Here is a 12,806-nt window from a genome sequence, read left to right as displayed (position 1 = left end):
TTCATTTAGAGGAATTAAGACTATCATATTTCTTTTATAGCCAATGAAAACTCCAGAAGTATTGCTTTTCTCAATTAATATCATACACATTCAGAGGTTATTAGAAGGTTACTGGAAATATGGTGCCTTGAAGGAAAGAAGGAGCTGGGTTTTATAATGTCCTGTCCAGTGTTTGGTGTATTTCTTGAGTGTGAGAAAGAAGGCTGGGTCTTGGTGTGGGAAAAGTGGTTTTGTGCTCAGTTTTCACAGTGCAAGAAAGGAGAATGGAGAATGGGTGGGAACAATCAACACTTTCTACCTGGACCAAAACCTCACAGTAGATACAATGTTACATTTGGATAGCAACGAAAATTTAAAATCCCAACAGAGCAGCTTGCTGTTCCACGGCTGATCAAAATTGATCACATAAAACCATTTTGCAATGGCAAAGCAGATTTCAGTTAAAGATTTAAAGATCAGCATCAAACAAGCATCACTTCCCATGAGAAAATACCCAGTTTTCTCAAAAAGCTAAAGCATTTGGGCCCAGATAGTAATTTTCAGAGGAAATTGTGGAATCTTATGATGTACACAGCTTACATCAGAGGGAAAAACATTTTCTGATCAGCTTTGTAGACCCTACTATTCCTGACTTAGCATGAATCAGCTATGAGTATAGAAATGATAGGGTAGTAGTATAACACTTTTCTTCTAGACATGTCAAAACATTTCCCAAAGGCACTGATGTCTCTTCAGCATAGGAAGACTGAGGAGAAGGAGAAGGAGAAGGAGAGGTGAAGTAGGTTCTTAAAGCCAGTGTGAGGAATGAGACCTTTACATCCTAGTTCCCCATGCAAGTGCCCTTTCCAGTAAATTGTGGGGTATATTATTATCAAATGAAAACCTCTGAGTTGATTTTTCAGAGTTGGCAAAAAGAGGCAATGAATAGTCACAATTGGAAAGCTAACTCTGGCTTTTTCTAAAGAGGAAAAATATAGGACTGCCCATTTATCTCCAAACTGAATCGAAGACTGTAGAACTCTGTGTGAGCATTGTTATTTTCCTTTATCAGCAAGGCATTGTTTTGTTGCATGAAATCTGTATGTTCAATAGATTTGATTTTCCAAGCAGCTGGGTTATCTTGTGCTGTGAAGGCTCTCTCTTAATCTCAGTTGCTGCGCTTTTCTCAGTGCCGTTCCCAGCTGCTCAGAAATGAGTGCAGTGCTTTTCATCTGTCTTTTCATACTCTTATTAGGTGTGACAGTCCCAACAATACCCGTATGTAGGAAAATATGCAGGTTTTAATTTGGTTTTTTTTAAATGTGATCGTCAAAAATTATGGGCAAAAATGTGTTGCTTTTAAATAATGAAAGTTCTGCCATGATCACACACTAATGATGTATTTCTTTGGAACTACGGGCTTTTCTTTTTCAGTTTGCTCTAACGCATAATTGCAGCCAGTCCTTGTATATCCACAGGAGACAAGAGAACAGAAAAGAGCTGAAATACGCAGAGCTGGGCCATAGGTGCTTTCCAAGTGAAGGTGATACACAATTAGGGTTAATGTATGTATCTGATCATTTGGCTTCTGGCAAACAACTTTTTGAGACACTGGACTGTTGATCAGCCACTTTTTTCCCTGTCTTGATAAGCCCTTTTTGTGTAAAGAAACCCTCCTCATGACATGAGGGGGCCATGATTTTAGAGAACACCTACTGGCATGACTGAAGTAACAACACAACAGGAGAAAGAGGGGGAGCAAAACCCTTGGGAAGATGGGATGCTCCAGTGAAAGACTCTTTGGTCTGAAACTAAACAGTGTTCAATGCTATAAGCAAGTGCTTAGAAAACCAAGCTGGAAATGCCTGAAAATTAGTGTCAGCCTTGCAGATATCCTGGAGGCAGAGCAACTGCAGTGGGAGACACAGATCCCTCTGAAAGATTTCAGCATGTGGTGCGCTGTCATTTCTGCTCAAGTTTGCACCTTTCAGTGCAAGGAAGTGTTTCATAACCCGACCCCTTGTGAAGGCTTGTCCAGAAAGGGCCAAGCATGCTAAATCTTCAGATATGATAAAGTGTTGGCCATACACAGCCTTGGCCCAGATATTTTTCTCCTGGGAAGCCCTGGGGAAGAGAGCAAAGGGAACAGGGCTTTGCCAGGAAGCAATGTGTTCAGGAGGGAGGATGGAGGTTTAGATTTGCAGAGGTGTCCACATTTGCATTTCCTACCAATAGTTACAGCACGCAAAGCAAGTTCCCTTCTGCAGAGTTGTCTGGGCTTCACTGTTGCCAGTGGCTCAACAGAACAGGCTGCACTTAAACCAGAGCGAGGGAGAAGTCACCACACATCCAGCTCGGCCAGCCTGGCTATGGGAGTCCTAACCTGAGGGCCAGAAAGTCTTTGTCCCACTGCTCTAAATCCAGCAGATCCCAGACAGAGCCCTGAGGAATGTAGCACCAGGAAAAAAGAGGACATTCTCTTCTCTGGATCACAATCACACTCCCGTTGTTTTAACAAAATGTGTGAGACAAGGAAATAGTGATAGAATGTACATTTGCTCTTGGAATGCCACCATCAGGCCTAAGTTAATGTCATTTGGATTAGAGGCGGCTATTCACATCAGCTGGAAATGTGGCCAACAAACTAAGACAGACAAGTAGGTACGAAGCCAGTCTGCATGCTGTTCACTTTGAAGTATTTTCCTATTTTCTTACTGCAACTGTATTTATGAAATATGTGCTCAGCACACAACCACTGGGGGCTTTTTCAACATCTAGCCAATGCAATATCTGACCCCTGTATTTGAGATGAAGTAATACCGAAACTTTAGATACCTGAGGCTACAATAAGGACTGTTAAACATTTTTCTTTTCTATGTGAAACTCAAGAAAGCTGCTGATCTACACAATAGCCTATTCTGCATTCTTAAAGGCTTATTGGTAAAGGTTTGATCTACAGCCCAACCCTTCTGGGTTGGGCAGCCCAGGGCAAAAGAGACCTTTGTGTAATGTAGTTTACTGAAGTTTTTTAACAAAATAGATTACCAGCAAAAGCATTATTTTGCTAGCCCAAGTGTGCCTAAGGACTTTGCCTACATAAGAAAAACCGATTTAAAAAAAACCACAACCAAGCAAAGAACAAAATATAGTAAGTTACTTCTCACCAATGATCTGGAAAATGACACCTCAAGCAGAAACAGGAGACCTGCATTAGACTTTCTCCAGCAGCAGATCAAAGTTTTCCCCTTCTTGTGGCTGTTTGCTCTTTCTGCTGTAACTTACTGCTCTTCACAGGGCAGATAATATAAACCTCATTAATTCACTTTTGCTTTTTTATTTCCTTGCATGTTTTTTTCATTTACTTGGGGTTATTTTTCTAATCCAACATCTCCCAGATGAATGGGCGCACAGACTTTGGGCACTGGGCAATGGATTTGGGTTTGCACAGGATAAGGAAGGACAGGAGCCCCTTCACTTGCTACTGCTAGATAAATCATCCCCTGAAACCCTAGTCTGCATGTCTGACACTGGTGCTTAGAGGTGCCGTGCTACAGGATGAGTTTTCCTTGGGTGAGACAGTTTTACCTCCCAGATGGTTATCAACAGTGGGTAATAAATCCAATGATGTTTTTAAGTGACCTTTTAAAGTGAAGACCACTTAATTATCTATAGGATACTCAGAGAAAAAATATATATATTCTGTATTTTTTTAAAAGTACAAGGTGTTAAGGATGTTTTTAAAGTGCATTAAAATTATAAAAACATTCTTTAATAGATTTCCAAATCTGTGTGAGGTCCTGCAGGAATTAAAAGGTGCCTTGAGGTGAAACTATAGCAACTCAGTAGTAGTCAGCTCTGGCAGCCAAACAGACTCTGAAGACTGACTGTTTTAGATCTATGTCTATGACACAGACAAGAAGAGGCTGCTGTTCCCTTGGACCTGCAGCATTTGCCAGGCAAGGGCCAAGCAGTGGGCTCCACCTGGGCTGCCCAGGTAGGGGTGTTGAGAACAGGTGGCTTCACTCCCCCCTTTCCACAGCCAGCCACAGATGTAGCTGGTACTGGTGGGGATGCCCCATTAACAGGTTAAGCAGGACTATAAGGAGCAGCTTGCTGGTGATTTTTAGTTAGGGGGAAAAAAAGGATCTAAAAATGTATTTGTGCCTGGCACGGTTGATCTGCAGAACTAATCCTTTGCATTTCTTTTGCATCTTTCATCTGTGATTTCACAGTTAATTGACTTATCCATGCAATGTTCCTCTGAGGTATAGATTGTCTCCACTTTCGTAGTGGTAAACTCGAGTGCATAGGGGTTTGAGAGGTAACTTGCCCTAAACTCTCAAGGGATTACAAGGCAGAGAACAGAGTAGACATGGGTGCCTCCTTTGCATCCCCAAGGTGGGTTCCCTCTTCCCATGGAGACACACAACAAGTCATGCTCCACATGGCAGCAGCCACCACTCTGCACCCACTGCCCCTCACCATTGCCCAAAACCTTCAGCAAGGATCTGTGGGTCTGTCCAGAGCATGAAGTGTGGAGCTGCTCTTGTCCCACACATGTGAGCCCTGAGGTACAAGTCAGGCTACTGCTCATGGGCAAATGCCACAGCCCCCACCATGTGGCTGGATTTATTTTTAGCTATCCCAGCATCAATAACCACAGCAGCACCGGCCGCATCGATCGCGCTGATGCTTTGAAGATCAATGCTCGTAACAGCCCTGGCTACAGCTCTTCGGAGTGATCAAAGCTCCATCCTCCCCTCCTAAGGCTGAACTTCATCCCTCTGGAAGCTGCGGGTGACTTTCACCTGTTACATGCTTCAGATTACACCTATATAACTCCTGTAAGGATTCATAGAATACAAGCATTGGCCACCGTTGGATCAATAGCAGACAAGCCCCATCCCACGGATTTCTTTCCTTGACTAAATGGACTCCTTCCCCAGACCTTTTACGGTGTGTTTGTGCAACGATGCTGCCTTTTAAATTGTTTTAAATAAACAAAGTAAGGTAAAGAAGGAAGGAGAACTAAGAAGTGCTCATATCATCACAAATGCAGTAGCAGGTGAAAAGCAGGTGCGGAAACACTTTACAGAAAATTTGGAGGAAAGTTAAGTGCCTAGCAGTCATTACATCCACGTGATGCTAAGACTTTAGTGAATGGTAATTGTTTAATTTATTGAACTCTGCAAAGATAATGGCCTTTGCAAATATCCCAAAAAAAGGTTTTGGGCAGATTTCAGGCTTTTGCCACATGTTGTAGAACACCCACCATTATAGAAGTTCAGCTCCATCATCACAGTGATTGCTTTTCTTGTTGCATGCAAAGTATTTCAGATGGGCAATCAGGGTGTTAGGATAGTGAGTAGACACCTTAATGATATGCTGTCATCCTTATTTCTGTCAGGACTGTGGCACAGGAAACAAAGAAAAATGCATTTTTGTTGGGCAGTAAGGGCACATGTCACCTTTTCCTAGCACAGGTCAAGGGAACTGAGCCTTAGAAGTGCCAGTTCATTCCAGTTACTATAAAGAACTTATAATGGACCAGCTAAACTGGAGCTGTATCACACTATAGATATTTGAAGTTGGCTGAGATGAATCCCACCTCTGACCTGTCTTGATGAGTTTTCTTGTTGTTTCCAGATAAAGAAAGTCTGGGGTCCCTGAGTTTTAACAGCATCCAAAAGTGCCATAAAATCCAGCATCAGGTATTAATTCAAATGAGGTTTTTATGCAAGTGGGGATGGTTGTTTAGGCTGAAAACAGGCTGATGATATATATTCATTATATGTAGGAGCTCTCCTGTGCCTTGCTGGGGATGCTGTGCTGGCGTCTTTATTTTACATCTTTATTGACATTCTGGGAGATGCATAAATGTCCCATTAGCCCAGTAAAGATGGCAAAACGAGACAGCAGGGAGACCTAGGATCAGAAATACTCTTAAAAGAATATCTACATGACTGTGGTTCATGCGGTGAAAGGAGCACTCAAAAGGGGATAACACCTCTGCAGGCACTTAGAGCCCCTGCCCCAAGGAACCAAATCTGGGAGTTTCATGAAAGTTTGAGAGGACCAAGAGTTTGAATGAGCTGAATGGACCTCTGATTTGCTTTAGCTCTTGTCTTCTTTCCAATGTCAGTGAAACCTTGGTCAGAAACAATCACAGCTGGGACACACAGTCACCAATAGCTGGCTGGCCAAAGGACATCACCAGGGGGGCTTGGAGCACAAAGAGGACAATGACCCAAGGAGGGGCTCGCAGGCAGCTACCGAAGCAGCCATGGGCGTAGCATAGCTAGAAATATCCGCTACAACATAAGGCAACATGCTATCAACACCAGTTTTTATCGGGGGGAGTGACAGGAGTCCCAGCTGAGATGAAAGGGAAGGGATGTCTGTCTCCTACCCCAGAAGTGATAATCTAAGTGATAGTGATGACTCTGAGTTTACAAACAGTTCTCTGGTTCTAGAGACTGGGATTCATCAGGGATGAACAAACTAATATAAAAATACCTAAAATGAAAAAATGTAGGATCATCATGAAGAAAAAAAGGTATCACATGTTTCCCTTGGTCTTGTGCTCTGGCATGTGATTACGTCCTGTGAAGCACTCCATGAAATAAGGGGAGTGCAGGATCTACCTCAGACACCATCATACGCGGAATCCTCCTGCCTACAGAGTGTTTTACATACAGATATATTTCCTGAGACCTGCAAAATTCTCCCCCATCCTGCACCCTCGGAGGGATCAAAACTGCACATACACTTTGGAGAAGAGATGGTCTCTGGTGGCTCTTTTCAGTTGGGGTTCTGATTTGCATCAAAACTAACCCAGCCTCTAAAGATTAAAGAATCTCTGCATTAAATAGTATTTTATAGGACTCCTTTTGGGCACCCACAGATTATTATTATTATTATTATTATTATTATTTTGTACTTTGTCAACCCCTTTCTTACCCTGTCTTCAAGTTCTGCTTTAGCCCAAGCCCTTCTGTTCACTCCCTCCTTTTCTCCTCTTCTCCAGGTGGAAATACCACCATCCAGGATTTGCACAGTTGTAATGACATTACACTTCAGAGAAATGGCTATTTCTCACTTAATGCCTTGTCTGCCCTGTGAGAGCTGGTCTCCTCTTCCAGCCCACACAGAGATGTGTCCATAGAGCATCAAGTGCATTTAAGAGCATTTGCAGAGTATCTGGGAGTCACCTTGCATCAGAGGTTGTGTTTTTAGAGACATGAGGTGGCTATAATCAGATTTCTAACTGAGAATATAATAGCTGTGCTTTAGCAGAGTTGTAGCTTTAGGAAATAGTGTTTAATTTGACAGAGATATTGACAGGGATGGGATTGGAGTTCTTTATTTTGGAAAACCAGCTTCTGTTATCCTGTTCTGTTGATTTCTTCTCTCAAACCAAACACAAACACTCAGTGTTTGTTGCTTTCCACATCGTGCCCTGTTTGAATGGTTCCTGAAGTGGATGAATAAATCATCTGACTGTTGAAACTGCATACATAGACCTAATGCTCTAGTGAAAGGCTTTGTGTGTGTTTTGACTGTTAACGTCCAGAACAGCAAATATACCTAGCAGCAAAAGGAAAATATAGCTCAGTTGCTATTTAGGGAAAGAAGTCCCTTCATATTTCTAGCACATATTTTGTCAGAAGACTGAGAAGGATGCTCAGCCTCGTGATGGTACCTGCTGGGAGCCAGGACAGCCAGAGGCCATTTTCTCTGCTGGGGCAGAGATTTTGCACAGCAATTCTCAATTTGAGTCTGTAAGCCCTATCTCTACAACTCCCATTTTTCATCTCTAGATCTTCCCAGTGAGCCAGGATAGAGGCAAGAAAAAAGCTAGCAAGAGCCTTGCCCAAGCCACCAAGGCAGAGCCTGATCCTGGGAATCTGCTTATTCAAACACAGCAGTCCGCATCTCTGCTGGGGTGGTTTATTTGTGTGATAGGGAGGCAGATTTTCCTTCCTAAACTGCCACACTGGCTTAACAGGAATTGTCATAACAATGGCTGAGATCATTATGTGTTGTAGAGATAAATGCCTTTCAGTTACTGGAGGAGGATGGACAGACCCTGATGGTCCTGCTAAGCAGGGCAGGATGCTGAACTGGCTTTGCTGTAAGCCAGAGTCTTTCTCAGATTTGTACAATGACCTATGGTCCTCAGATAAGACTTTTTTGTGTCTGCCTTCCAAATCTGGAAGGCAGCTAAATCAGCCTTATTAATACCCTGAGACTTTAATATTCATCATACTGCTTTTGCTTTTGTGGAAAAAGCCTGTTCTGGAAAAAAGGAGGTCATTAGAGCCTTAAAGATGAAGTCCAGTAAAATAACTGGTGTTTCTAGCCCTTACTAGAATTGGTGCTGTACAAGGGTAAGTGGCAAATGATTTTGAAACCACTTACTCATGCAAATGCTGCATCAGTGGAACAGCTTGCGAAGAGCAGGGGTCTTGCATCCTCAGAGGCAAGTCCCTCACCCTCTGTACACACAGAGCAGATCTCAAAGGACTGCATTGGCAACCTTGGAGAGGAAAACCTTTCTACATTGAAAATACGCCCTACAACCAGCAACAAACAAACACAGATCCAGTTTCTCAGTGCTGCCAAAGCAACACACCCAGTACAGCACTGTTCCTCCCCTCACATCACCGACAAAGCTGCCAGCTGAATTGCGCCTCTATCCTTGGTGCCTTGGCGTGGTACCAAGCAGGAAGCACACAGATCAGCTTTTGGGATCCCAGCAGCTTTTGCCGGGTGGCTAAGCTCAAAAAAGAGCCCAGAGCCTTGCCACTGGCTAGTAAAAAGAGCACATCTCACTCTTAAAATCATTGCCGAGATTCTGGCCTTTCAGAGAACAAAGCTTTATATATGCCAGGAGATTCCTTCAAAGTGAGATCAGATACATCACATTTTTTAACCTTTTTTATAACTTCACCTGTAACTAAAGAGGAGGCTGAAGAGGAAGTGCTATCCCAGAGAGAATGCACCTAGCCATCAGCACAACCCACAGTCAGTGCCAGGCTGCATCCTCCTGGCACCTCTTGGAGATGGGAGTCCCCAGGCTGGCAGTGCTGTGAGCTGCACCCACATGGGTGGGCACCTCTTCCCCATCCCACCCCAGCCAGTGCTGTTCTCACTTCCCTTTGCCGTCCTCAAAAAACCCAGCTTGCTTATCACCAGGAGGCGCCAAATCTGCCTGCACAGTCTGGGCAGTAGCAGGTGGGACTCACCACCATGTCCACCACCTTTGCCTTTTTTTTAAATGTATCATATAAAAAGGCACATAAAATTATTCATAGTTTGGGCTTTTGGGTGGTTACACCCCTTTTTTTCACTGCTCACCATTTTGGGAAAAAGGAAAGAAAGGAATTTCAGGACATTTTTAGGTGTGTGTTTTTCCTGAATGAATGAAAGAAGGTTAGATTGATTAATTCATTTATTTTCTGCAGCACAGAGAATTAATTGTTGAAAGCAGATATTTTTATTGGGGGCGGGGGGGGGGCAGGAAAAAAGCTCTAAAAGGGACTGTTTCCCGCAGAGTGCAAGCAAATCTTTCCCATTTTTAGGTACCCCATGAAAAGTTTCCTTTCATGAAAAGCAAGGGAAACCTGGAGAAGCAGTGATGAGAGAAGCACAGTAGCAATAATATTCATACCATTTGAAAGCAAATGTTGTGCTTATGGGAAGCATGCAACAAAAATAAAAAAAAACCCAAGCATGAAAGGCACTCCGAGTGTTAAATATTCATTAGTATTCCCCGCACCGCCTGTTCTAAATATAAGATACGTTTCAGCACAGCCCTGGTGTGTGACTGGGATGTTTTCCCCTCCCTTACAGGATGCTATAGCCATTCAGCTGGCGGGGCGTTGCCATGGCAACACCGCGATGCTACCTTTTGTTAGATGAATGAAATGACCAGTGGCGAGGTCAGCCAGGGGCACACGTGCAGGGTAGGCTGCATCCATTGTCCCTGTCACAGGCAGGTCTGGGGGCGGAAGGCAGGAGGAGATGGCAGCTTTTTTCATCACAGAGCAGTGGAGATTTGGTCCAAATCCAAATTGCCTCCGTTTTTCAGGGCTTCTACAGGCAGCACAACTTGGCTCTGTGTTGGCATCCCCACCCCAAAGGTTAGGAAGTGATCAGCTTACAGAATTTTATCCCAGCTTGGATGCACCTGCAAAGGGTGAACAAGAGGAAAACTGAGGGCTCAAATACATACCACTGAGTTCTGCTGTTTCAAGGACCCTCAGCCAGTAGTCTGACAGTGAACATAAGGATTTTTTGGGCCATTTTTCCTACTACTGGGCACACAGGGCAAGATTCAGCTCCAGAGTCAGGCAGCTAAATTCAGCCATTTACATCTACATGGCTAAATATCAAGAGACATCTCTGCTCTCCTTCTGGTCCATGGAGCTCTGTCCATGTAGTCAGCAGAGCCTAGAAAGAGACTGAGCTCCAAGGCTGAATCCAGGTAGGACATACCAGGTTCCAGCTAGACAGACATCTGCTTTGGTCTGCTGTCTAGAGTCCAGAAGACATTTAAATTATGACAGTCTATGAGGGGGTTGCAAGGTTTCTTACTCCCATGATTAGCTAAGTGTAATTAGTCAAGAGTGATTATATTCCCATCTTTTAGGATATGGTGGTTTGAATCCAAGACAGGATGAACCTCTGCAATACCTGTGCAAACCAGACAAGTTGGTCCCTCCTTCTGCAGATGGAGAACCTGAGATACGCTGGGTGTAGCTGCCCAGGATCTGAGTCAAATGCTGCTCCCTTCTCCAGAAAAAGAATGAGGATGCAAGTGTTCACATGCTCCTTTTGCCTTTTCAGTGCCTTTGATCTGAAATCGCAGGAGCAGAGGCTGTGGAACAAGTCTGCAGTAATTTGAGCATTACTGTGAGCTATGCAGAGGAACGAGGTGTCAGACCATGGCACACACTGATGGGGCATTGCTCCCCTGGCTACAGCAACTAAAGCTCTCATTTTAAAGTGAAGATAAACTTCTCTGGCTCCCACAGCTGTAAAATTACTGCTCTGAATGTGAAGGAGGGGGTGCAAACAGTCTGAAGCACAGCAAGAGTGTTCATCCTGCTCCTGTAGCACAAGAAGGGCGGGTTGGTGGCTGCCCAGGCTAAAGGAGAGGATCTGCCTAGATGCTAGCACAGCTCTAATCTGACCTGGTGCCAGGAGTTTGAGAGGAGGACGATGTGGTGCACAATACCCATCCATCCACTGATGTTCCAGCTCTTACTGGAAATTGCCAGGCTTTCCAAAGAGCCAAGACAAAACTACTCACAGGTAGAATCACTTGGGTCCCCAGGTCCCACTGGTGAAGGTGGGTGTGAACAGACCTTCCTGTCACACACACCACTTCAGCTGTGGCTCACAGCAATGCCATGCAGGAGCTGAGAACTGACCCAGGGACCCAGAGCATCTTTGGGATGCAGCTGGGGGTCACAGCCTGCACTCCGTGGATAGGCAGACTCACTGCTGGCTCACAGCCACGGGTGCTGCTCAAACAGCACCATACTCTTTCCCATTCCTGCTCATCCTGCTGAGCTGGGCTCTGCTCTGACTCATGCAGTATCAGCACAATTCCCAATCCATTCAGATCAGAGAGGCTTTGAGTGCTGCTGAACCGGAAAGGCCCCAGCTTGCTTTTCTGGTCCCAGATTGAATTACTCTTTTGGACTTTAGAAGAAATGCTTTTTTTTTTTTTTTTTGCTTGTAAACAGATAACATAAGGGAAGGTCATGAGGCCCTGTGGTTTAGCCTAGTTCAAACCAGAGCTGATCTTTAAGAGAACTGGGTGTTCATATGCTGCCATGGCTTCATCATCTACATTATCATACTGCATTAAATCTTGACTACCTGGCCTGACATCTCCAAAATACCCAAAAGCGCCTCTCTCTTTACATTCCTCTTGAGGCTTTGGACAGTCAAATTCCCCTGATGATTTGGACAAGATGCACAGACTTGTAAACCTCTCATCAGAGTCTGGCACAATGCTGTACAGCAGAAAAATCACAGTGGCCTTGTCTTACTGGAACCTGGAATTCCTGCTGCCATTTATTCAAAGTCTTATTAAAGCCTTGTAAATACCAGTAGCAAAACATATTTATATACAACCAGCAAGAAATGGATGGCCTGCCAGCATTCTACAGTCTCTTTAGCTATGGAAAACTTATCTCTGCCTTCAGTATAATATGATCAGATTTGTTCACATTTGATAAGAACCTGAATTTGGCTGAGAACAGTTAATTATCTTTGAAATTAATATTAATCACTGTAGGGGGTACCTCCCCTCCCTGTTTTTACCCCATAAAGAATAATAAGGAAAATGGCCTAAAACTACAATATCTACATGGTCAAAAGGACTGGAAGAGATAGAGAGGAAAAGGGATGTGTGGGGTTGAACACCCTCACATGTATCACTGTCTGGGAGCGCTTCTGCTGGGGCTTAAAGAGCAGGAGTTTTGTTTGTCTCTGGGTTCATCCCAGACTTTCCACCCTGGGATGCCATAAAGCAACCGTGACACCACCATGAACGTTTTCCTTTGCATCTTCTCCCTCTCAGTGTAGCCTCCAGGAGCCTGGGCTGAGCATGAGGAATACATGGGGTCAGAGAGGGTCCCTGGTCTGAGCAGCCAATTACTTTGAGAAGGAATTGGTCTCTCTTTTTGGTTTTGCAGGAACCTCAGTGGCTGGCTTGGACCAGAAGGCAGAGTTTTAGATGGTGAAAGCTAAATGAGGTGAATCCCCATCATCATCCAGAGAACGTGGTATTTTCAGGAGTTTAACCAGAC

The 12,806-nt window shown here is 44.1% G+C and overlaps 1 protein-coding gene across 2 annotated transcripts in view; it reads left to right on the top strand.

The window, feature by feature from the left end:
* Nucleotides 1-12,806, top strand: part of FRMD4A (FERM domain containing 4A) — a 359,132-nt gene that overhangs the window by 70,600 nt on the left and 275,726 nt on the right. The window lies entirely within an intron of this gene.

The sequence above is a fragment of the Corvus kubaryi genome, unplaced genomic scaffold (assembly GCF_017639235.1).
Source record: "Corvus kubaryi isolate FWS band 111438036 unplaced genomic scaffold, C.kubaryi_AGA036_p1.0 135, whole genome shotgun sequence".
Lineage (NCBI taxonomy): Eukaryota > Metazoa > Chordata > Aves > Passeriformes > Corvidae > Corvus > Corvus kubaryi.
Note: the sequence above shows the minus strand (reverse complement) of the source record. Positions and strands in the feature narration are given on the sequence as shown.